Source organism: Stenella coeruleoalba (genome assembly GCF_951394435.1).
Source record: "Stenella coeruleoalba genome assembly, chromosome: 18".
NCBI classification, from domain to species: domain Eukaryota; kingdom Metazoa; phylum Chordata; class Mammalia; order Artiodactyla; family Delphinidae; genus Stenella; species Stenella coeruleoalba.
This window is the reverse complement of record NC_137164.1, coordinates 66422153-66444584: the sequence shown is the minus strand read 5'-3', so window position 1 is coordinate 66444584 and position 22432 is coordinate 66422153. Positions and strand designations below refer to the sequence as shown.

Below are 22432 nucleotides of genomic sequence, written 5' to 3'. Positions count from 1 at the left end.
AAAAAACTACTCAGGTGAAGGCAAGTCATGATTTTTAGAGTTTCAATGGTATGAAATAAATTCTCATTCTTAAGAGTAAGCGTCTGTGTATTTGGGTGGGGGCAGAGTAAGAAATCCTTAACATTTCCTTTCCTGATTATAAAAGCTGTGCCCGCTCATTAAAATTTCCTCAGAAGGTGATAAAAGCATGAACAAAGCAAGACCCACATACAGTAAATTCCAGGAACATGAACTATCAAAGTTCGTTTCCTGCTTTTCTCGGGGTTATCTGTGGCTACACTGCTCTTTTCTACTAGGAGCTTCCGTGTGCATATATTTATACCATCTCAAAGTGTTTTTCTCAATACTCGTGAGCATTTTTCTACTTGAATAAAAATCGTTCCAAAATATTATGAACACTTCCTGCCAAATTCATCCTATAGATATTTATCATATAACCATTCCCAGGTATCAGACTCAGAACGAGTCCGCTTTGGCACTCTTGGAAAAACGAGCAACAGTTCTCAGACAGACGTGTGCACAGTTCTGAATGTGGAAACTGGTTCCTGGGTTAGGAGCTTGGATCTCTAAGATGCTTCATGCACAAGCTTGTCATTGCAGTGTGGAGACGGAATGAAACAGACAAAGTCTAGAGTGAGAAACGCAAATGTAATGATCAAAGCTTGCTGAGGACCTTTTCTACCCTTTGGATCAAGTCCTCATTCCTTAACTGTTTCTTCTGTGGATATGTCACCTTTCTCTCTGATCTACCAACTTCTTCTAGTTCCTGGAATGCAATGGGTTCTCACTTCTAGTCAAAGGCAAAAGAAAAATCAGGTCTTGAGACACTTATTTTCTACCCACCCCTCGCCCACGCACTCCTCCTGGCAAAATGCTCTTCATATTCAGGATCCAGGCCACTTCCTCCAACGGTTTTCCTGTTCCCCAGTTTCGTTACCAAATTAAGTTGCATGGTCCCTGTTTGAGACCTAGCCCAGCTGGGTTCAAGAAGGCAAATAACAAAACTGAAGCTGAGATGGACACAGCACAAGCTTTATTCATGGGCCAAAGAATGGAGAAACAGGAGGTAAGTTCACAGATCAACTTCTCACCCACCTGGTGAGAGGGATTTAATTTTAGAGTCAAGACGAAGGGAGGAGGAGTGAGGCTAATGACGGGAGGCATATGCATTAGTCTTTTAGCGCTTTTTCCGAGGGAGTGGAGCGCCACCGCGTTTATCCTTTTTTGGTCCTTGATGTCCGGTCATGGCCTTTGGTAGGTGTGTGTCACTTGATATGCTAATGTAGTAAAATCAGTGTATAATGAGACTCAGGGTCTGTTGGAGGTCAGATTCGATTCGGGCCACCATCTTGGTCCCAGCTGGTTCCATCTGGGTTTGTTTTTTTTAATTAATTGATTTATTTATGGCTGCGTTGGGTCTTCATTGCGGTGCGCAGACTTCTCATTATGGTGGCTTCTCTTGTTGCGGAGCACAGGCTCTAGGTGTGCGGGCTTCAGTAGTTGTGGCACGCCGGCTCAGTAGTTGTGACTCGCGAGCTCTAGAGCGCAGGCTCAGCAGTTGTGGCGCACGGGCTTAGTTGCTCCGCAGCATGTGGGATCTTCCCGGACCAGGGCTCGAACCCGTGTCCCCTGCATTGGCAGGCAGATTCTTAACCACTGCACCACCAGGGAAGTTCCCATCTGGGTTTTTTTGTTTGTAGCTTTTTTTGTTTGTAACACGGGGCAACTCTTCACCTTTCAAATCTCATTTTCCTCTCCTACAAAACAAAGAGAACACGAGACAATGTGGAGTCTCTAAAATCCTGTTTGAGGGCACCTGGCACACACCAGGCTTCCAAATGTTGAATGAAGACCTGCCCCTCAATCGACGACGACATTAATATTGAGTATGCTTTGCAGTTGGACGAAAACATTAACTCAGTGTTAATGTGACCTCCACTGGCCTTTAAAGGATAAGAGGGGGGACGGGGGGCATCAGGGCACTTTGATCATCAGGGGTGAGTTTTCAGAGTGATCTTCCCTCTAATCTTCCCATTTCTTTCAAACGTAATCAAGACTGATGGGTGCGACCATGGGGGTTCTAGACAAAAGACTTTGGACAGTGGCAAGTGTCATGGGGCAGGAGTGGCCAAGGGGGACGCATGGGGCCAGATCCACAACCTCTGGTCTTCTGCCTTTTCCTTGGCCCCCATTTTTTTGTGCTTTACACCTTTCTCTAAGTTGCTGATCAGTGTTTAATCAAAATAATTCACTGACTTGAACATTGGCTGAGTGTTGAAGTACGATCCTACATGGGTTGGGGAGAGTATCTGGAATGGAAATGATTTCGTTGTACATAGCAGGATTTCATTGCTTATACCTAAAAGCCAGAATAGTTTGTGGGGTTTTTGTTTTGTTGTTTTTTTAAATTTTTATTTTGTGTTGGAGTATAGGTGATTTACAATATTGTGTTAGTTTCAGGTGTACAGCAAATTAATTCAGTTATACATATACATATATCTATTCTTTTTCAGATTCTTTTCCCATTTAGGTCATTACGGAATACTGAATAGAGTTCCCTGTGCTGTACGATAAGTCCCTGTTGATTATCTATTTTATATATACTAGTGTATATGTTAATCCCAAACACCTAATTTATCCCTCCTCCCCTTTCCCCTTTGGTAACCATAAGTTTGTTTTCTATGTCTGTGAGTCTGTTTCTGTTTTGTAAATAAGTTCATTTGTATCATTATTTTAGATTCCACATATAAGTGATATCATATGATATTTGTCTTTCTTTGTCTGACTTACTTCACTTAGTATGATAATCTCCAGGTCTATCCATGTTGCTGCACATGGCATTATTTCATTCTTTTTATGGCTGAGTAATATTCCATTGTACCATCTTCTTTATCCATTCTTCTGTCAACGGGCATTTAGGTTGCCTCCATGTCCTGGCTATTGTAAATAGAGCTGCAACGAACATTTTGGTACATGACTCTTTTTGAATTATGGTTTTCTCAGGGTGTATGCCCAGTAGTGGGATTGCTGGATCACATGCTAGCTGTATTTTTAGGTTTTGAGGAACCTCCATACTGTTCTCCATAGTGGCTGCACCAATTTACATTTGCACCAACAGTGTAGGAGGGTTTCCTTCTCTCCACACCCTCTCCAGCATTTATTGTTTGTAGACGTTTTGATGCAGAATATTTTGGACAGTGGTTATAACGTCCACATGAATCTTATTGGCCTATTCTTGTTTTGTTTCCACGTGTCTCCATAATTTTTTTTTCATTTTGTGGATGTTCTTTATTTCTTTCAGGGTACTAACATTTATTTTGCATCTATTTTAGACTTTATAAAGTTACTTTATTCAATGCATCTTCCAGTTTAATTTTTGTTGACCATTTTAGCCATAGATTTTTGTCATGCATTCTGGACTACTTCTGCAGCTTCATTTTTTTTTTTATAAATTTATTTATTTTTGGCTGTGCTGGGTCTTCGTTGCTGCACGCAGGCTTTCTCTAGTTGCAGCGAGCGGGGGTACTCTTCTTTTTGTTGCGGTGCACGGGCTTCTCATTGCGGTGGCTTCTCTTGTTGCGGAGCATGGGCTCTAGGTGCGTGGGCTTCAGTAGTTGCAGCACATGGGCTCAGTAGTTGTGGTGCAAGGGCTTCGTTGCTCCGCGGCATGTAGGATCTTCCTGGGCCAGGGCTCAAACCCGTGCTCCTGCATTAGCAGGTGGATTCTTAATCACTGCGCCACCAGGGAAGTCCTGCAGCTTCATTTTTTTTTATGACAAATAGAAGTAGTTAACACTTATTGGACACTGAATATGGGCAGACAGCATGTGTAGCACTTTACTGTGTCATGTTTACAAGCATGTGGTCCTTGCAATAGCCCTATAATTTAGATTCCTGTTATTATTCCCGTTCCACAGAGCAGAAAACAGGCACAGAGAAACCAAGTAATCTGCCTAAGGTCACATCTACCATCTGGCTTAAGAGCCCAGGCTACCAGCCACTACACCAGCCTGCCTCTCACTGCCAATGGTTACTGGACAGTATGGATTAACTGAATTTAATCCTTATAACAATAATAAAGAAGGTGTTATTACCCCCATTTTAGAGATGAGAAAACTGAGGAATAACCAGCTTAAGTAACTTGCCCACAGCCATATACCCAACAGTTGGCCAAGCCAGGATGTGAACCCAAGCATGTCTGAGTGGGGAGAAGTACCTCTCTTCTAATCACCAGGCTGTACTGTCTTTTTTCACGAAGTCAAATGCAGACATGTGGTGGCAGGAGTGATGTACCAGGGACAAGGACAAAGGGGGCACTGGGGGGCCTCCAAGAAGCACGATCCACCCGAAATCCAGGTGGACACCCCAGGGCTGGCCTAGATGGGCAAGAGGGGCCATGTGTAGGGAGGAGAGGCTGGTAAACCCTGCTCTCAAAGGATGAAACAGAACAGATTAAACACAGTTACCATCTTAGAGGGATCCAGGACCTCCTGTAAAGACCTTGTGACGTTCTGGAAACACTGGAACCCCCTCCCCCGTGGATCTGGGTTTTGCACGCCCCCATGGCCAGTGGGAGTCCTGGCGTTGGCGCCTCCGAGGTCATGGTGATCAGCTCTGAAGCTCGCCATGCAGGGGCCAGGGTCTCACGTGAGGGGCAGCCGGCTTGGGAGGCAGGGGTAGGTGTGGGCTACAAAGGAGGAGTGGCCAGCAAGTCACAGCAGGGGCCACAGACAGCGGGCAAGCTGTCTGGTTTCCTTTCTCACTGTGGTAAAACACATGGGACAAAGTTCATCGCGAACCATTTTGAAGTCTCCAGAGTCCAGAGGCATTAAGAGCATCCACTCGGCTACGCAGCCCTCACCACCGGCTGCTCCAGAGCTTTTATCATCTTGCAAAACTGAAACTTCATCCTCATTAAACACTACCTCCCCACCCCCTGCTCCTCCCAGAGGCCTCCAGCCCCTTCCACTCACCTCCATCCTGTGACGTCGGAGGCCTTTCAGGCTTCCTGGAGAAGCCCTGAGTGTCTGGGGCCTCCAGCTCACACCTGATCAAAAGCGATAAACAGGAGAGAGCCTGGGCCGCCCGGGGCTCCGAGGTGTGTCCGTGGGGACACAGCCCACCTCCAGCCCCTGCAGCCTGACCACGGAGCGTCTGTCCCCCCTTCCCAAATCCTCCTGACCTCTGACCACTCAGAGCCTCCAGGGTTTTTATTTTCTGGAATGTCTGGCTTGTTCTAAGGAGACTTGGAGGCTCAACAGATGTGTTTAAAGACTCATAAGGAGCAGGAGCCGGATCTGTAAGGTTGCTGTTCTGGTGCCCTTGAAACAGAGACCCTTGCACGTTTTTTTTGTTGTTGTTGTTTTTTCTAATATTTTCCAGTTGTTTTTTTTCTTTTAATTTAAAAAATAATTTTTGGCCACACCGTGTAGCCTGTGGGATTTTAGTTCCCTGACTAGGAATCGAACCCTAGCCCTCGGCAGTGAGAGCACAGAGCCCTAACCACCGGATCACCAGGGAATTCCTGAGAGCCTTGCATTTCTTAAGGTGGCAGGTCCCAGAGGCCAGTGAGGGGCCCTAAGAGCTTTTGCTGTGTGCAAGTCCGCCTTAAGTGCTGAATGAAGAAAGTGCTTCCCTTAACAGTTTCCGTTTCATATGTGGCTCCTAAATCAGTCTCTGCCCCCATCACCACAGGGAAGAGGAGGGAAGTGCAGGCCATCTCTCACAGAACTCCCTGTGTAAGGCTTCCCAGCTCTGCAATTACCAGCAGAAGGTGCCGAGAGCCCCTCCTGAAACTGTACCTTTGGGCAGAGATGACATTCTCAGCTGCCCCATGCTGTTCAACAGATTTCAGTCTTGGTAAGACTAACCTTCAATGAGTCATCAGTCTTACCTGGATCCTTGGTTTGGCTTACAAACCTGCAAAGAACTCTTAATATATCCCACTCAGCTACTAACAGTCACAACCCATGTGTGTCCAATAAGTATTAAGGCCCTATAGCAGGCAGCCCAGGCAGGAGGGAGGGAGCCCTCATGATGGAATTAGTGCCCTTAGAAGAAGTGAGAGCTCTCTCCCTCTCCCCACTGCTACCCCCTCTTTCCCTCCCTCACCTCTCCACCCCCAGGCAGCCGTCTGCAAGCCAGGAAGAGAGGCCTCACCAGAAACCAACCCTGATAGCATCTTGATCTTGGACCTCCAGCCTCCAGAACTGTAAGAAAATTAATTCCTGTTGTTTAAGCCACTGAGTCTGTGGCATTTTGTTAAGGCAGCCCAAACTGGCTAATACAGGGTCCAACTGTCCCTGTTTGTCAGGGACTGAGGGAGTTCCCAGGACAGTCCTGGGCAAACTGGGATGAGTTGGTCAGCCTAATTTAGAAGACAATGTATGTGCAGTGCTTGGGCTTCCTATAGTGCACGGCAAGTAGTAAGTGCTCTATAAACACAATTATTATTTCATTCCTTCAACAACAATTATTTAGTAAGCACTTGCTCTGTGCTCAATGCAGTTTATTTTATTTTTTATAAATTTATTTTATTTTTGGCTGCATTGGGTCTTCGTTGCTATGTGCGGGCTTTCTCTAGTTGTGGCGAGCAGGGGCTACTCCTTGTTGCGGTGCACGGGCTTCTCATTGTGGTGGCTTCTCTTGTTGAGGAGCATGGGCTCTAGGCACGCGGGCTTCAGTAGTTGTAGCATGTGGGCTCAGTAGTTGTGGCTCGCGGGCTCTAGAGCGCAGGCTCAGTAGTTGTGGCACGTGGGCTTAGTTGCTCCACGGCCTGTGGGGTCTTCCCGGACCAGAGCTCGAACCCGTGTCCCCTGCATTGACAGGCGGATTCTTAACCACTGCGCCACCAGGGAAGCCCTCAATGCAGTTTAGTACACTAAGGGTACAAAATGGATAAAGCCTGCCCTTGTGGAGTTGGCAAGCGTTTATTGAGTACCCAGACCAGATCGCCAGGGTCTAGCTGTGAAGAGTTTATGTAGGGATGTGTCAGAATGGGAGGACAAAGTTTGGGCAGGGAATGGCCCTCCATTGCTTCTCTCTGCTGTTCCCCGGCAGAAGCCACCAATCGAGGCAGTCACCTCGGTTGCTTCCTGTTTCTAAAAAACAGAAGCCCGAGAACCTGGGTAGCACCAGGGCCTGGTTAAATGACCACAGGTGTTTTGCCCGAGGGCCCTGGGCAAGCCCAGCCCCCAACTTTCCTTTTGACTAAGCAAAGACATCGCAAACTGCTCCCCTGGAAGTTCCCCAGTGTGGCCACAAGATGGCAGAAGAGAACATCCTTGGGAAAACTTGCCACAACATGCCAACAAAAGGCTTTTGTAAATGTCATAATTACCTTATTCGGAATTTTTCATGAATGCACATCAGAAGGCCTCATCATACACGGCGTATTTTTTTCTGGAAGTTCCATTCTTGGGACTGGCATTAGTGGACTCTATTCTATCTGGGACTCAGGTATAAATTCCAGCAGGGGTCGCTGTTCCTTGGGATGACACCAGGCAGCAGGTAGAAGCAACAGCCTTTGTGTGAATTGGGAAAGAAACACATTTATCAAGCACTTCCTACAAGCCAGAGTTTGCATTATCTAATGCACATCCTCATCCACTCATTTAATTGTGCAATAAATATTTATTAAGCTTCTCGTGGTTTCCAGGCACTGATACAGACCACGTAAACTAATAAATATATAATAGTGTCAGGTGTTGATAAATGCTATGAAACAAAAAATAAACAGAGTAAGGGGTGAAGGCTGGTATTTTAGAAGGAGTGGCCCAGGAGGGCCTCTCTGAAGAGGTGACATTTGAGCAGAGACATGCATGGAGTAAGGGAGCGAGATGGGGAAGAACATTCTGGAAGGGGTCCTAACAAGGGCGGATGCCTGAGATGGGAATATGGTTCGTGTGTCTAATAACAGCAAAGAGGCTCCCGTGTCTGGAGTGTGGTGAGCAAGGGGTGAGGGAGAGGTGACCCGGACTGATCGTGTAGGGCCTTGGGGGCCATGATAAGACTTTGGGTTCTCTCCTGTGCGTGTTGGGAAGCTGTCAGACAGTGGTTCTCAATGCGGGCTCCCCTCAGAATCATCCGAGGGGCTCTAATCCCAATGCCTGGGCCTCCCTAGACCCAGAATCAGAACTCTGGGGTTGCAGCCTGGGCATCTGTTTTTTTCTAAACGCGCCAGGGATTATTAGAAACCAAGGTTGAAGCCACAGCATTCGATATCGTGTGAGAGCACAATAGAAACTGCAAAAGCACGGCGCAAACACTGTGATTCGCGATAACGTGTGCCTTTCGGGAACAACTCTGGGTCTAGTAAGTGCGCGGAAGCATGACGTGGGTCACTGAGCACAGCTCTTTAATGCTATGAACTTTTTAAGTTGGAACCCCTATCTCCCATCAACAGCAGTGAATCTTTCCTGGGGAAAATGAAATTCCTAAAGCATCGTGAGTCATTAGAAGCTATGATGACCAGCATAAGAAATAGGGTGATACAGGTAAAATACAGGCATGTCTCTGTTTCTATAAACTTGTCAGGTATGTTTAGATGTAAACTAACCAAGGCAAGGTTTGGATTTCCTCGGTGCTGTTGTTCAGAACAAGCATAATGAGATGCTGGTGGTCACGTCTCCGGAAACAGCAAAACTCCTCTCACATCCTCTCCCTTCCTCTGGGTCCTTTGTTTTCTTGTTCTGTTCACATCTGCATGTGCCCTACTGAAGGCCTCTGTGGAAATGAGAATGCTCATTTTATTGAGCAAACATGTGTTGACTTTGATTCGAGAAAAAAATGTGTTGGGAGTTTCTTAAGAACATCCCCAGTGGTGCCTGGAATGCCCGGCAGAAGCATGTATAATTTTTAGATCATTTTCTCAAGCAAGGTGTGCCAGCCAAGGCCTCTGTGCCTTACCTTCGACATATCAGCACCTCCACACAGAGGAACTTTGAATATTACAAACAACTGCCCTGCTTGGACCCCATTTTGTTGCAAACTTAAGTATGATGGGATTCCTTCCTGGCCTGAGTTGGGGTCCCCATCTCTGCCCTGAGAAGATTACCAGCAGTTTGGAACATTGCCTCCATTTGCTGGAACTCTTTCCAGGAGTTCTACAGAACCCTGCCAGCCTCTCTTCTGGACGATCCTCCTTCCTGACCCCACTCCTCCAATCACTGGGCAGCAAAATCCACCCTGGGGCCAAGAAGCCATAGACGTAGATGTTGAAACTGACGTTTCCCACCTTCAGCATAAAAATCAGTTAGGTGTGGCATTTAGCAGTGATGAAGTGCCTGTGAAGCCTTTTGACTGGTCTTTGAAATTTCTGACTGCAATTTAAAAATAAATCAAAGAATGGTAGACCCTAAACAATGTGGTTTGGGCAACAGAGATAGGAAACAGCACTGCACTAACCCTTCCTTTGTTCTTCTCCAGTGAGTGGTGGTGTGAAGCTTTCAGATTATGCTTCCCTTCATCAATAGCTTGGCAAAATTGTGTGCAGAGTGGCTGGTCACCTGCTACCTCAAGTTTATTTTTACAAGGTAGAGGTAAGGCACCCAGTAAGCTTCTCGCTAGAGATTTGATTGCATGAAATCTACCCACACCCACCTGAGTCAAAATAATTGTTCGAACCCAATCCATCTTGAATACTCTGTATTAATGTAGTATATTTTTTAATTAGTCTTTTAAAAATCAAATCAGTACATGCAAAGTCTAGAAAGGCAAAGATCTCTACAAGACTTGTTTGGAGAAATAGTCCGCCGTTTTCCCTCCCCTGGCCGATCCCCACTCCTTAGAGGTACCACTTTGAACTGTTGCAAACAATCTGATGGTTTATCTCCAAGTGGCATGCTTATATAACTACTTGTTGGTTTCTCAGTTCTCAACTTTATATATTAACTGCCTACTGTAGACAATGAGAATTCAGCTCTTCCTCACACCCCCCCTGCCATTCACATCGGCTGCAAATGTGCACTTGTATTGGGGGGAGGGTGTTCCCATCCACTCAGTACAGCTTTATAGTGACTTTAGTTAGATTAATATTCACTGTCACATTGTTATGCTCATGTAAGTGCTGTTTTCACGTAAGCTACGTAGTGTACTAAGATTAGCTTTTCCTTCTCTGCAGATACTGTACTTTGGTTTCCCTGGAGTTACTTACTCTTTTAAAAATTTGCTTACTCTTCTATATATTTTTACTAATTCAGCCTCCAAATCTTCCTTGGTTTAGTAAATATCCTCTCAGTATGATCAAATACACTAAATGTTCTATTGATTTCATCATCTAAAAGAGGTTTCTTCTGGAGCCTTCTGAAGGACTCCAATCTGGAAGCCAGAAAGAGCCTTTTAAAAGTATCCTGGGGTCCCCTTCACCTCTCTGCTTTGTCACCTCCTGTCACCTTCTGTATCCCATGTCATCTTTTTTCTTGATTCTTTCCTTTTTTCTTCTTTTTTTTTTTTTTTTTTCTGACGGGGCACTTTTCTGTAGTAGCTTGCTGAGAAATGAAACATGGGAGGTAAATTTTTTCTAGGATCTTGAATGTCTGAAAACGTTTTTATTCTACTTTCCCATTTGATCGACACTTAGCTGGGTGTAGAATTCCAGCTGGAAGCCATTTTCCTTGGGAACTTTGAAAGCATCCCTCCACTGACTTTGAGCTTTCAATGTTGCTATTGAAAAGCCCAAGGCATTCTGGTTATTGATCTTTTGTATGAAAACGTTTTTCTCCCTAGAAGCTTGTAGAATCATCTCTTGGCTTCTAGTAATTTGAAATTTCATGGTGAAGTATGTTGGTGTGGATCCTTTTTTTTTTTTTTTTTTTGCGGTACGCGGGCCTCCCACTGCTGCGGCCTCTCCCGCCGCGGAGCACAGGCTCCGGATGCGCAGGCCCAGCGGCCATGGCTCACGGGCCCAGCCTCTCCACGGCATGTGGGATCTTCCCGGACCGGGGCACGAACCTGTGTCCCCTGCATCAGCAGGCGGACTCCCAGCCACTGTGCCACCAGGGAAGCCCGGTGTGGATCCATTTTTATCCATTATGCTGGCTGCTCAGTGGGCCCTTTTTATCTGGAAACTCATGTCCTTGGATTTGGGGCCATTGTCATGAATTTTATTTTAATCCTCTCCCCTCCATTTCCCCTGCTCTCTTCTAGAACTCCTATTATTTAGATGTTATTCCTTCTTGAGCGTCTAATTTTCTTATCCTTTCTCTCCTACATTTTTTTCTTTTTGTTTTACTTTTGAGAAATCCTCAACTTATTTTCCAAATTCCCTAATTTATTTTTCTTAATTCCTACCAGCTTTAATCCAAAGAGTCTTTTTAATTATCTGAATTGTTATTTTTGATGGTATCCAGCTTATATTTCATGAGGACGCTGTCTTCTCTCCTTTTAGACTATGCCCATGGGTATTTCAAGCATTCTTCCCCTGTTTAGTCTCTGTTCCCTCCAAGTTGTTTTTCCCCAAATGTCTTATGATTCTTGGCTGTCTGCTCATGTTTAAGAGGAGGGGTCTGAAAAGCTGCTGGGAAGTTCTGTGCACAGACCCATGGTCTTCACTCTAAGGAAATATGGATAAGCCATTTTATTGCAGAAACCCAGAAGGTGGCATTTTTAGATTTTTTTTTAGCTGATCCAGACCAGAGGGTGAAAGCATGACTGTCCTGAGCTCTGAATGGGGAGCAGGGGAGGAGGAACTTAGCATTCAGTGTGTAAAACTTCATTTACGTCCTATGTGTGCTGGCTGTCCCCAAGCCCTTGATGCTTGGTGTTACCCTCTCCAGAGACTAAACCACCAGGGAGGTGGTGGGGCGGGAGATGTACCCCGCTGTGCAGGAACGGGGTAGGGGAGCTTAACAATCAGATCCCATGTGTTGCTCCACCTTCATACCTGCTTCCTAAGGTGCTGATGCTGCCGATTCCTGAGGTGGGTGTGAGTGTGTGCATGGGTGTGTGTGCAACTTGAGTTATTTTATCGCTTCCTTACTATAAAACTTTGAATCCAGCTCTCTGCATTGGCTAAATCACTCACCACTCTTCTATCTGCTTTTCAGCTTCCAAAACTGTCAACATTGTTGTCTTCTTGCCAGTTTCTTGTGAGTTGATACATTTAAAAAAATATATTTCACTATCCTTACTGTCATTTACTGAGTTTGAGGAGGGAGTAGGTGTAAATATTTCTATCCAGTCCACATCTCTATCCAGAAGTCCGCCACCGCTGTGACCCGGGTGTATAGTTGCAGCCTTCTTCTGATTGAACAAACTTTCTGTCTCTACTCTTTCCAGCAACTTGTTCAAGAGGCCTGGAAAAGCCACTTTCTCCCCAGGTCTAGTTTGCCGACCTGTTCTTCCCAAACCCAAAGCAGTCTTCCGGGTCCTGCAGAGGTTAGCTCGCTCCCACTCTCCTTCCGTTGGACTTCAAGCCATAAGCCCATTTGCAGCATCCACTCAGGACAGACTTGGTGGGGCTGAAAATCCAAGGACCCAGGGAGAGTAGAAGTTATTTATCCCCACTGACATCCTGACATTAAGAACCAGGCAGCCTCAAATTCTGATCTGGCCACCTGGCATCCAGGGAAGTTGGTTTCTGATTTGCTTTTAATTTCTTTTCCATCTGCTTAGACTTAAAAACAGGGAAAAACTCTAGTCGTGTACTTGCCTTTGGCTGCAAGTAACAGAAACTACAAGCCACACAGATGTAGGTAACGTGGACATGTTTTGGCTACATGATTGAAAGTCCAAAGATAGGACAGGCTGCAGGGTTGGTTGATCCAGCTGCTCTACGACGTCATCAGTGACTCCATTCTTTCAGCCTCCATTTTCTTTCAGTTTTTCTCCATCCACATCATTCTCATTTCATTTTCCCCTCGTGGTTATAGGAGGGCTATGCCAGTAGCAGTGCTTCCTTAGTCATGGTCAATTTCAGTACACACGTGAGAGAGAAGAGACTTTCAACTCACAACTGGGTGTATGTGCATAGCATGCGACCCACGTCTGGCTCATCACTGTTAGCAGAGCACGTGCACAGCCAGCTCAGGTCCGGGCAGTGGGGAGGTTGTCAGGAGACCAGGACAGGGCAAAAGAGGTGAATGCCTTAAAACTAGGGTGGTGGCAATGGGACCAGGAAAGAAAGAAGAGTATTCAGGGGGACATCGTTTGAGGTGATTGGGAAGTCAAGTAGGAGAGCAACTTGAAGAAGGCTGGGGAGGAAGAAGGACCAGTGGAGGAGATTTGGGGGCATGAGAATTTGGAGGGAGAGAAAAGCCCCCTTGGGGCACTACATCAGTCAGGCCCTGTTGTGGGCTGAACTGTGTCCCCCCCAAAAAGATACGTTGAAGTCCTAACCCCTGTTTCCTGTGAATGTGACCTAATTTGGAAATAGGGTCTTTGTAGATGTCAACAAGTTAGAGTAGGGTGGGCCCTTAATCCAATGTGACCAGTGTCTTTACAGGAAGACAAGAGCTATAGAGACACAGAGGGGAGAGTGCCGTGTCATCAGGAAGGCAGAGACTGGAGTGAGGCACCCACAGGCCAAGAATGCCCGAGCTTGCTGGCAACGCTGGAAGCTAGGAGAAATACCTAGAACGGAGTCTCCCCTGGAGCCTTCGGGGGGAACATGGCCCTGCTGACAGCTGGCACTTTGAGTTTGGACTCCTGGACTCTAGAACTGTAAGGGAACGAAGTTCCGCTCTTTTAAGGCACCCAGTTGTGGTAGTTTGTTATGGCAGCCCTAGGAAACTCATACGGGCCCCCATCAGAAAGCAGATGGCGCCCTCGAAGTGGGGAAGTGAGAAGAGTCTGTAGAAACCATAAGCAAGAAAGACGGTGGGTGAGGCTGGTGGGACCAACACGATGATGAAGCACCTGGATTTGGTAAAAACCTTACTAGTACGAGACAGAGGCAAAGGGAGGGAGCAGGTACTGGAACCCAGAGAGGGCAGCTCAGCCGTGGGAGAGGGTGATGGTCCTTGACGGAGGGATGCAGCCAACCCAAGGCAGCCTGGGAGGAGAGATACCCTGACTTCCCTCTCCTCCTGCCTCCCACTGGCTGAACCCAACCAGAAGCCCGTGCAAGGAAGCCCGGTGGGCAGTTCACGTAGACAGCCTCCCGGGGCAGAGAGCAGAGTGGAGGTGGGCAGAGAATGGACCTGAAGGGGCCCCTGGAAAATATTCCTGGGAAAAAATTGGGGAATGTGGTTTTAGCTAGAACCTTCTGAGAGAAACTGTCAATAGGCTGGTTGCCTAACCAGCTGATGTGAACTAGCTTCGTGGTTCCCCAGCTGGAATGGGTCTTGGGGCAAGGGGCTTGGTTTGGGGCTGGGAGGCCACACCTCAAATCCCAGCTGGCTGCTCCAGATGGCCCACACGGGCCTTGCCTCAGTTTTGTTCCTGCCTCTGAAAAAGGTTACTGTGCCCAGGGACCTGTTCCTAACAACTCAGGACTCCCGTCACATTTCAGATTTAGGCTTAAAAAAAAAAAAAAAAAAAGCGTAGCACATTATCGTGGAAATCACTCAGAACCTTTATTATGGCATAAAAATTAGGATTTTTAATAGCCTAATGAGAATTGAAAACTATACCTTGGAATAAAGCAAATAACCAAATTCCAGTTAAAAACTCTGAAGCCTGCTGTGCCCTCTCTCAGTTGTGGGATTTTTTTGTTTGTGTTTTTGTTTTATTTCAAAATTGAACTTTTTACAAAGTTTTGCATTAAGTTTGTCATATTTTGCATCCATTTGTCATTAAGGGAGAATAAAGTTATTTGGATTATACATCTCCGGAAAATGAAAAACAAATGAAATTTTTTTCTATTTAATTCTGAACTGCCTCAACGGCCGGTTTTTACAGAGTATTTTATACAACAGCTGAACTCAACATTAATCTATGAACCAAACATTTCCAAGGGCAGAGGACTCAGAATTATAATAGTTCTGTTACAGAACAAAACCATCCATTACTATCCCTTTCTGCATATGCACAAGTCTTTCATTCTCATTAAATTGTAAAAATGATGAAGTAGTGGCCTCCATGAGATATGTAACATGCTTGTCAATGAAAAAATACATTTGAGGGAGAGGATTTTATTTATAGATGATCATAACCAATGTAGTCAGATCAATGTAGCCATGTTGGAGAGGTGTCCAATAAATCATTACCATTTCGTAAGAGTTATCGTGAGCTTCCTCACCAACAGATTTGAACATAGTAAAATGGCTAGAGCTGGGATTTTTTTGGCCAAATGAGATGAAAGATCACTGTTACAAAAAAAGAAATAATTATAATAGCACTAGCTCCCATTTATTGAGCCCTTACGGTGCCTGATCCACAGGCATGAATTTATTTACTTCTCACGACAGCCCTGTGGAGTGGGCTCTGCTATTACCCATTTTACAGATGGGGCCCATGCCCTGTTCAATGACAGGCCATATTTTTTTGTTTGTTTTTTTTTTTAATTTTATTTATTTTTGACTGCGTTGGGTCTTTGTTGCTGCGCATGGGCTTTCCCTAGTTGCGGCGAGCAGGGGCTTCTCTTCGTTGCGGTGCGCGGGCTTCTCATTGTGGTGACTTCTCTTGTTGCGGAGCACGGGCTCCAGGCGCGCGGGCTTCAGTAGTTGTGGCGCACAGACTTCGGTACTTGTGGCTCGCGGGCTCTAGAGCACGGGCTCAGTAGTTGTGGCGCACGGGCTTAGTTGCTCTGCAGCATGTGGGATCTTCCCGGACCAGGGCTCCAACCCGTGTCCCCTGCAGTGGCACGCGGATTCCTGTGATTTAACAGGGGTTTTCTCCCCTCTTGTGTAAGACAAAATCCAAGATTTGATTTTAAGAAGAGCTGTAGTTCAAGAATAAATTGATAAGGCATGAATTACAAGATTGATCATGAGAATAGAAAAAAGAAGCCTTAACAATGAAGTCATAGATTCTCCCTAAATGGCTTTGTGAAATTAACATTCCATGTAAAAATACAAGTTTTTGTTTGATTGATTAACTTTGGGAACTAGATTAACTAATTCTAAAGTTGACATGAACAGATAGACATGTAAGAATACCAGGAAAACCCTAAACAAGGAGACCATTGAGAAAGGACTGCCCTGCAGGATAATGTCAAGAACTGGATGAGAGTGGGAGATTTTACCCTTCTTGCAAGCCAGGAAGCTGCCCCACCACAGTTGCATGAGGCTTGTAGAAGACATGAGATCCCCCAGTACATCCAAAGTGTCGGCATCATCAACGTTTTCCTGTGTGGCTTCCCCAAGCCTTTCCCAGAGGTGACATGAAGAGGGCCAGGTGGGTTGCATTAAGGGGAAGAGACCCTGAGTTCAGGAAGCCCACATCATCATGGGCAGGACCATGCCTGCCCTTTGCTTCCAGGAGACACTGCCTCTATCTTCCAAGGCTGTTTGCTACACACATATCCTTGATAGATAGCCCAGAACAAAGGCATCTTCAGCTCAAAAGATGTGCAAAAATGCAAGAGACCAAAGACAACTGTCTCCCAACAGATATTGTATTATACAATTTCTATAATTAAAACAGGGTCATGAAAAGACAAATAGAATGGGACACACAGATCAAATAGACCCCAATATATGGGAATTTAGAATTTGATAAAGGTGTCATATCAAATCACTGGGAAAAAAACATGAACTTTTCAAAAAATGGTGTTAGGGAAATACAGTAGTTATCTGGGGGAAAATTAAGTTGGCTTCATATGTCACAATGTGCTCAGAATCATTCCAAATGAAGAAGATATTTAAATACCTAAAAAATTAAATACCTAAAACTATGTGGAATTGTGCACATCAAAGCAATACTTATATATATACCATCCTACTGGGAAACTTAGCTTTATTTGCAATTTTCTAATTTTCTAAAGGCCAATAAATATAGAAGGAATGATGGAGTTAGAACATTGCCATTTTGAACCATCATAGTAATGATTGATTAAAGCTAGAAATATCAATGGTGCTAAAACCACTAGATGAAGGTTTGGGGAATGTAATGGTTAATTCTGTGTGTCAGCTCAGCTGTGCCAGACATTTGGGGAAACACCAGTCTAAGTCAACACTGAAATCTGTAGTCTCTGAGTAAAACAGATTATCCTCCACAATGTGGGCGGGCCTCATGCAACCAGTAGAGAGAAAGCCTGGGGCTCCCAGAGGAAGCGGGAATTCTGCCTCTGTGCACACATCCTATTGGTTTTGTTTCTCTGGAGAACCCTAATACAATGGTATATTCCCACAATTAAATTATTCATTGCAAAGGAAAAAAAGGAACTTTGCAGTGGAGGGAGCTGGAGGGCAGTTCTTTAACCGAGGGGCCACCAATAATGGGAAGAACCAGCATCACATGCCCCTGAGGCAAGGCCCTGAGAAGGATCTAATAGCATCGATGTGGCAATCCTGCCAAAAACGAACAACCCGATTCTAATCAGGAGGAAAGCCGATTGCAATCACAAGGAAACAATCACAGCTAAAACGGAGGGGGCTTCCCTGGTGGCACAGTGGTTACAACTCCGTGTTCCCAATGCAGGGGGCCTGGGTTTGATCCCTGGTCAGGGAACTAGATCCCACATGTATGCCACAACTAAGAGTTCGCATGCCACAACTAAAGAGCCTGTGAGCCACAACTAAGACCCGGTAAAACTAAAAAAAAAAAAAATGTAATCCTGGACTAGATCCTGGATCAAAAAAAATTTTCTATAAAGGATATTAATGGAAAATTGGTTAGATAATAGGATGGCATTGTTAAAATCTCCTGACTGACTAATTGTACTGTAATTAGTTAAGAGAATATCTCTCTTCTTAAGAGAGAAGGAGGGGGAAGAGGGAGAGAGAGCAGGAAAGCAAAAAGAAAATGTGTAAAAATGGCTAAAATTGGTGAATTCATGTAAAGGGTATATGGAGTTCATTATACTATTCTTATAACTTTTCTGATGTCTGAGATTTTTTTCAGGATAAAGAGTTTAAATTTAAGAAAGAAAACATAAGCATTGTAAATGTTTAAATCAAATATTAATAAGCCTGCTTTGAAAAGACAGACAGAAGGATTTCCAATTCATTTAATTACATGGCAAAAATTTTTGCGCCTTCATGCCACTATTCTAGCCATATAATCAAGATGAAGTAAGGTGTTGCAGCAGTAAGCTTTCCACTTGCCCTCCCCCAATTATCTGGTACGAGTCCTCATGGGGTCCTCCCTCCCCACAACTGATACAATTGGTATAAATTCAAAGCCAGGTATTATCTGGCTTGGTACAAGAACTATTTTTTTAAATGCCTGTACCTATGATATGTTTTTCTTCCTTTACCTGTTTATTTTAAAGATTTCTTGAATTGCGGTTTATTTTGTCTTAAAGCTCTGATCAAGCCCCATTTTCATACTTTACAATATGGCAACTCTGCCATCATTACGGGATTTCAGCTCATGCGAAGTCAGGAGCAGAACCGGCCCATCCTAGAAAGTTGGGACTCAGCCCAGGAAGGGGTGTGCAGTGGAGGGACATTCTTGTCGGAAAACCCGACAATGGGCAGTAGGGGCGCAGCCCCAAGCTCAGGGTTTCAAGGGCCGGCTTTGGGGACCTTCGAGACTTAGGAGACAGGGCAGGGTCCCAGTCCTGGAGGACCTCTGGACAAAAGAACTCAGAGCAGAAGTGGGGACAAGATGAGCGTCCAGGTGCTAAAATGCTCATACCAAACAGGGCACTGGTCTCAAAGCAGAAGTGTAAGGGGCATCAGTGTAGGGTGAGCTGCTAGACCAGCGTTGTCACAAGCTCTTGAGGTCACAACTCCTTCAGCCATTTTGGTTACCCTCTGACCTTTGCCTTCATTGTCCTTTACTCACCCCTCCCCCTGCCCCACCCCGACTTCCCCAAGGACCAGCCATTTAGAACTGTGCAGACTCAGTTTGACGGTGTCCTCAGTGACCACGGGTGCACTGAATGTTTACTTCGGCTGAATAGGAGTGACTGAGTGTTAAAATCAATACCTGGTTGACGTTGAAGCCAAATATCAAAGACTAAACTCATGGGTTACAAAAAAAAATCTGAAATATCATCAAAAAGCATTTAATTATTCTTACAATGTTATAAAAATTTTAGAAGTTAATTTTTAAATTTGACATTTCAGTGTTGAAACGATTTCTCTTGCGGCCACGAAACTACATTTTCCCGATATTAGTCACTCGCTTTCAGCGGAACTCGTTGGGGGAGCAAGATTTCTTTGGCTTGGCCTTGCAGGGCAAGGTACTGACGCTGATAATGTTGTCACCAAGTTATTAAGCTTCCATTCCTCTCCAGTGGCAAGTGACAAAGGTAAAGATTTATCTATTCTTTAATGCCTGAACTTAAAGATTGATCAATGGGAATGATGCAAGTTCACTGAAACAATCCTGCAAACTAAGACCTGGGCTGTGCTTTAAGAATGATGCTTTATTACACATCGATATGTTACCAAACCAAACTCGGATCCGCTTGCCCTCACGCAGTAAAAACGATCTACTGACGGCAGGTGGCAGTGAAGGAAAGTGCAGCGTTTATTGCAGAGCGCCAAGCAAGGAGTCCAGGGCAGCACATGCTCAAACACCCAAACTCCCCGGTGGGTTTCAAGGAAGCCTTTTTAAAGGGAAGGTGAGGGAGGGGAATTTCAGTTTGTGCACTATTCTGTGATTGGTTGATGGTGAGGTAACAGGGCGGAGCCACAGGGGTTAACATTATCAATCCTTAGGAGCCCTAGGTCTGGGGGCTACGTGCTCCTGGTCATCAAGTAGTTAACTTCTTCCATTTGTGGTGGTTTTAGCACCTGTAAAACAACTCAGAAAATAGGCATCAGATACTAGTATTATCTGGGTACTTCAGAGAGGGGCTGAAGCAGGGGGTATGGGGGAGGGGTCTGTCCCAGGAAGGGCCCGTGGGGTCCTGCTTAGTTACAGATATTTACTCATATTGGAGAATAAGTATTCAGGGATAACAATAAATGTGAACCTTATTCCTTGTATTCCTGGCATCATCGCGCTGATTAGAGTTAATGGTAACCTAGGTGCCTGAGGTCAGGATGCCTGAAAAGACAAAGTTGGCTCTTTGACCTTCCACAGGTGCGCCTGATTGCACAGCTGAATCAGATTTGGGCCAAAAGCCAGCGCTAAGCACGCTTGCAGCCTTATCTCTTATTGGGTATTTTTCGAGAAAGGTTTCCTGGTCTCTCTACCAAATATTTTTCGGGAAGGCGCGGTACAACAGGACTAGACCACAAGACTGGTGACTGCCGGGGGCTCACTTAAGCCTCTTTGGGGGATGGATGGCTCTGACCCCACAGCTCGACATACCTGTTCTCTCTGTAGGAACATAACACGCACAGGCAGAATCTGTCCTGCGTCCACACCATCAGAGCAGTGCCCTGCACAAAGCTGGCCATCAACTCATTTTTGTGGAAGGAATGAATGAGTGAAGCAATGAATGGATGTCCAGTCACTGGCAGCAATGGCAACATTTTATTTAAGACCAGCAAATTCCCTGCCTGAGGACATCTGGCCATGACCTAGCTAAAGGCAGAGGGTCTGACCTTATGATTTACTGGAGCTCTTTTTTGACCTCTGATAGCTTTGCTAGAAACCCACCTGGGGCCCCTGGGGGAAGTTTTTGAAAAGCAGGAGGCTCACTCCACCAGAGCCCTGGAAGCAGGAGGGAGGCGGGGCCGCATTTCCAGAGCGGGTAGGTTGCAAAGAGAAGGAAAGAGAACGTGGGCGCGCAACGCCTGTGGTGTTCTGGCAGCTCCCGTTCTCTTTTGCTTCCCGCTGCAGCTCAAGCGGCAGCCTTCAGAGTAGGGCTTCTTAAGTTGCTGTTGAATGGCTCTGACTCATCACCTGACGCTCGTTTTTTGCTCTCATTTTCCATTATGGAAACCTTATCTTGTGAGTCGGGATCGGAGATAAAAACGTGAGAATGGCGGAGGGCGGGGGCGGGGAGTGAGTAAAGGCTGTCTGGGGAGAAGGAAGGGGGACAGAAGCCCTCATAAATCCCTCCTTTGCCCAGAGGGTTTCTTTCGCCGGGAACGTGGAGCCCGCTGCCCTCGCTTTGGGCTGCAGGGGGCGGGCGGGAGAGAGGAGCTCATCCGAAAGGGGAAACTGCGCCCCCCCCGGCTGGTTTTTCTGCCTGCCATCCTCCCCAGCCTGGTCCCTCTAAACCAGGAGCCCCTGACTCCTGAGCCAGGTGTGGGGTTTTTAAAATCGAGGCATATTTGATTTGTATTATATTAGTGTCAGGTGTACAACATAAGAGATTCAATATTTTTATAGATTATACTCCATTTCAAGTTACTACGAAATAATGGCTGTATGTCCCTGTGCTGTACAATATATCCTTGTTGATGATCTATTTTATACACGATGGTTTGTGTCTCTTAATCCGCCTTGCCTGTCTTGCCCACCTCACCCCCACTGGTAACCACTGGTTTGTTCTCTATACGTGTCTGTTTCTGTTTTGTTGTATACATTCGTCTGTTTTATTTTTTAGATTCCATATATAAGTGATAGCAAAGAGTATCTGTCTGACATTTGTGGCTTTGGTAAGGGCAAATATAAATTAAGAGGCTTAATTCCTCCGGTTGAAAGGAGGCGGGGAAAAGCCTTCCCCAACCTCTCCCTTTTCTTTCAGAATTTTTCTCTGTCCTTTCAAATGTATGTAAATCTTTTTATTGGACAGAGAAGCCACTTGCCACCCTTAAGACTCAGGGTCATTTCCTCGAGGACCTGGAGCCAGTCCCTTTGCAATGTAATATCACGGAAGATAAGGCCCTGGCTCCCAGTTTCCCGGGAGGAGATGGGCCGGAATTGTCACCTGACTCTGCACTGTGAAACCCACAAATGTAATCGATGTACCCACTTAGCCACCGAAGAGTGAGGCGCTTCCGGTCTGCAGTCTCATTAGCAGGTTGCCTGCTTGATCGATAGTAAAACTGCTTTCTTTCTCTGCTACCATTGTGGAGAGGTTTTTCAGGGTTAGGAGCAGATTGTGTTTTTAATTCTATTCCCCACACTTTGTACAGCACCAGGAATGAATTTCATGTCAGGGACAAGCAGAGAGACACAAATCCTCTTATTGACCTGACTAAGGCGGTCCAGGCCCAGCGCTCCGTGGCTTCTCTCCCAGATTTTTAGCCGCTGATGTTTGTACTTGTGGGCTTTGAATCGTGGGCAGAACATGCTCTGTGAGCATCAAAATATGGAGCCTAAATCTACAGGAACGGGATTTCGGAAGTGTCCTGAGACGGCTGCTGTTGGCCCACGTGCTTTGATTCCATCTCCAGCCTGAGAGGCCCGGTGGGTGGTGAGATTCCTGTGAATTGCATCACCCCAGGTGGCACCAAATCCCTGGCTCGCTTATCCTGGTGCAGCCTGCCCTGGGCTGTGGCTGTCCTCTCAGTCGGCAAACCAGCGAAATCAGAGGCCC

General features: G+C 45.7%; 1 protein-coding gene across 1 annotated transcript in view; it reads left to right on the top strand.

Annotated features, from left to right (window-relative positions):
* SLC15A1 (solute carrier family 15 member 1) overlaps positions 1-22432 on the top strand; it is a 145793-nt gene that overhangs the window by 80103 nt on the left and 43258 nt on the right. The gene's annotated exons all lie outside the window — the stretch shown is intronic.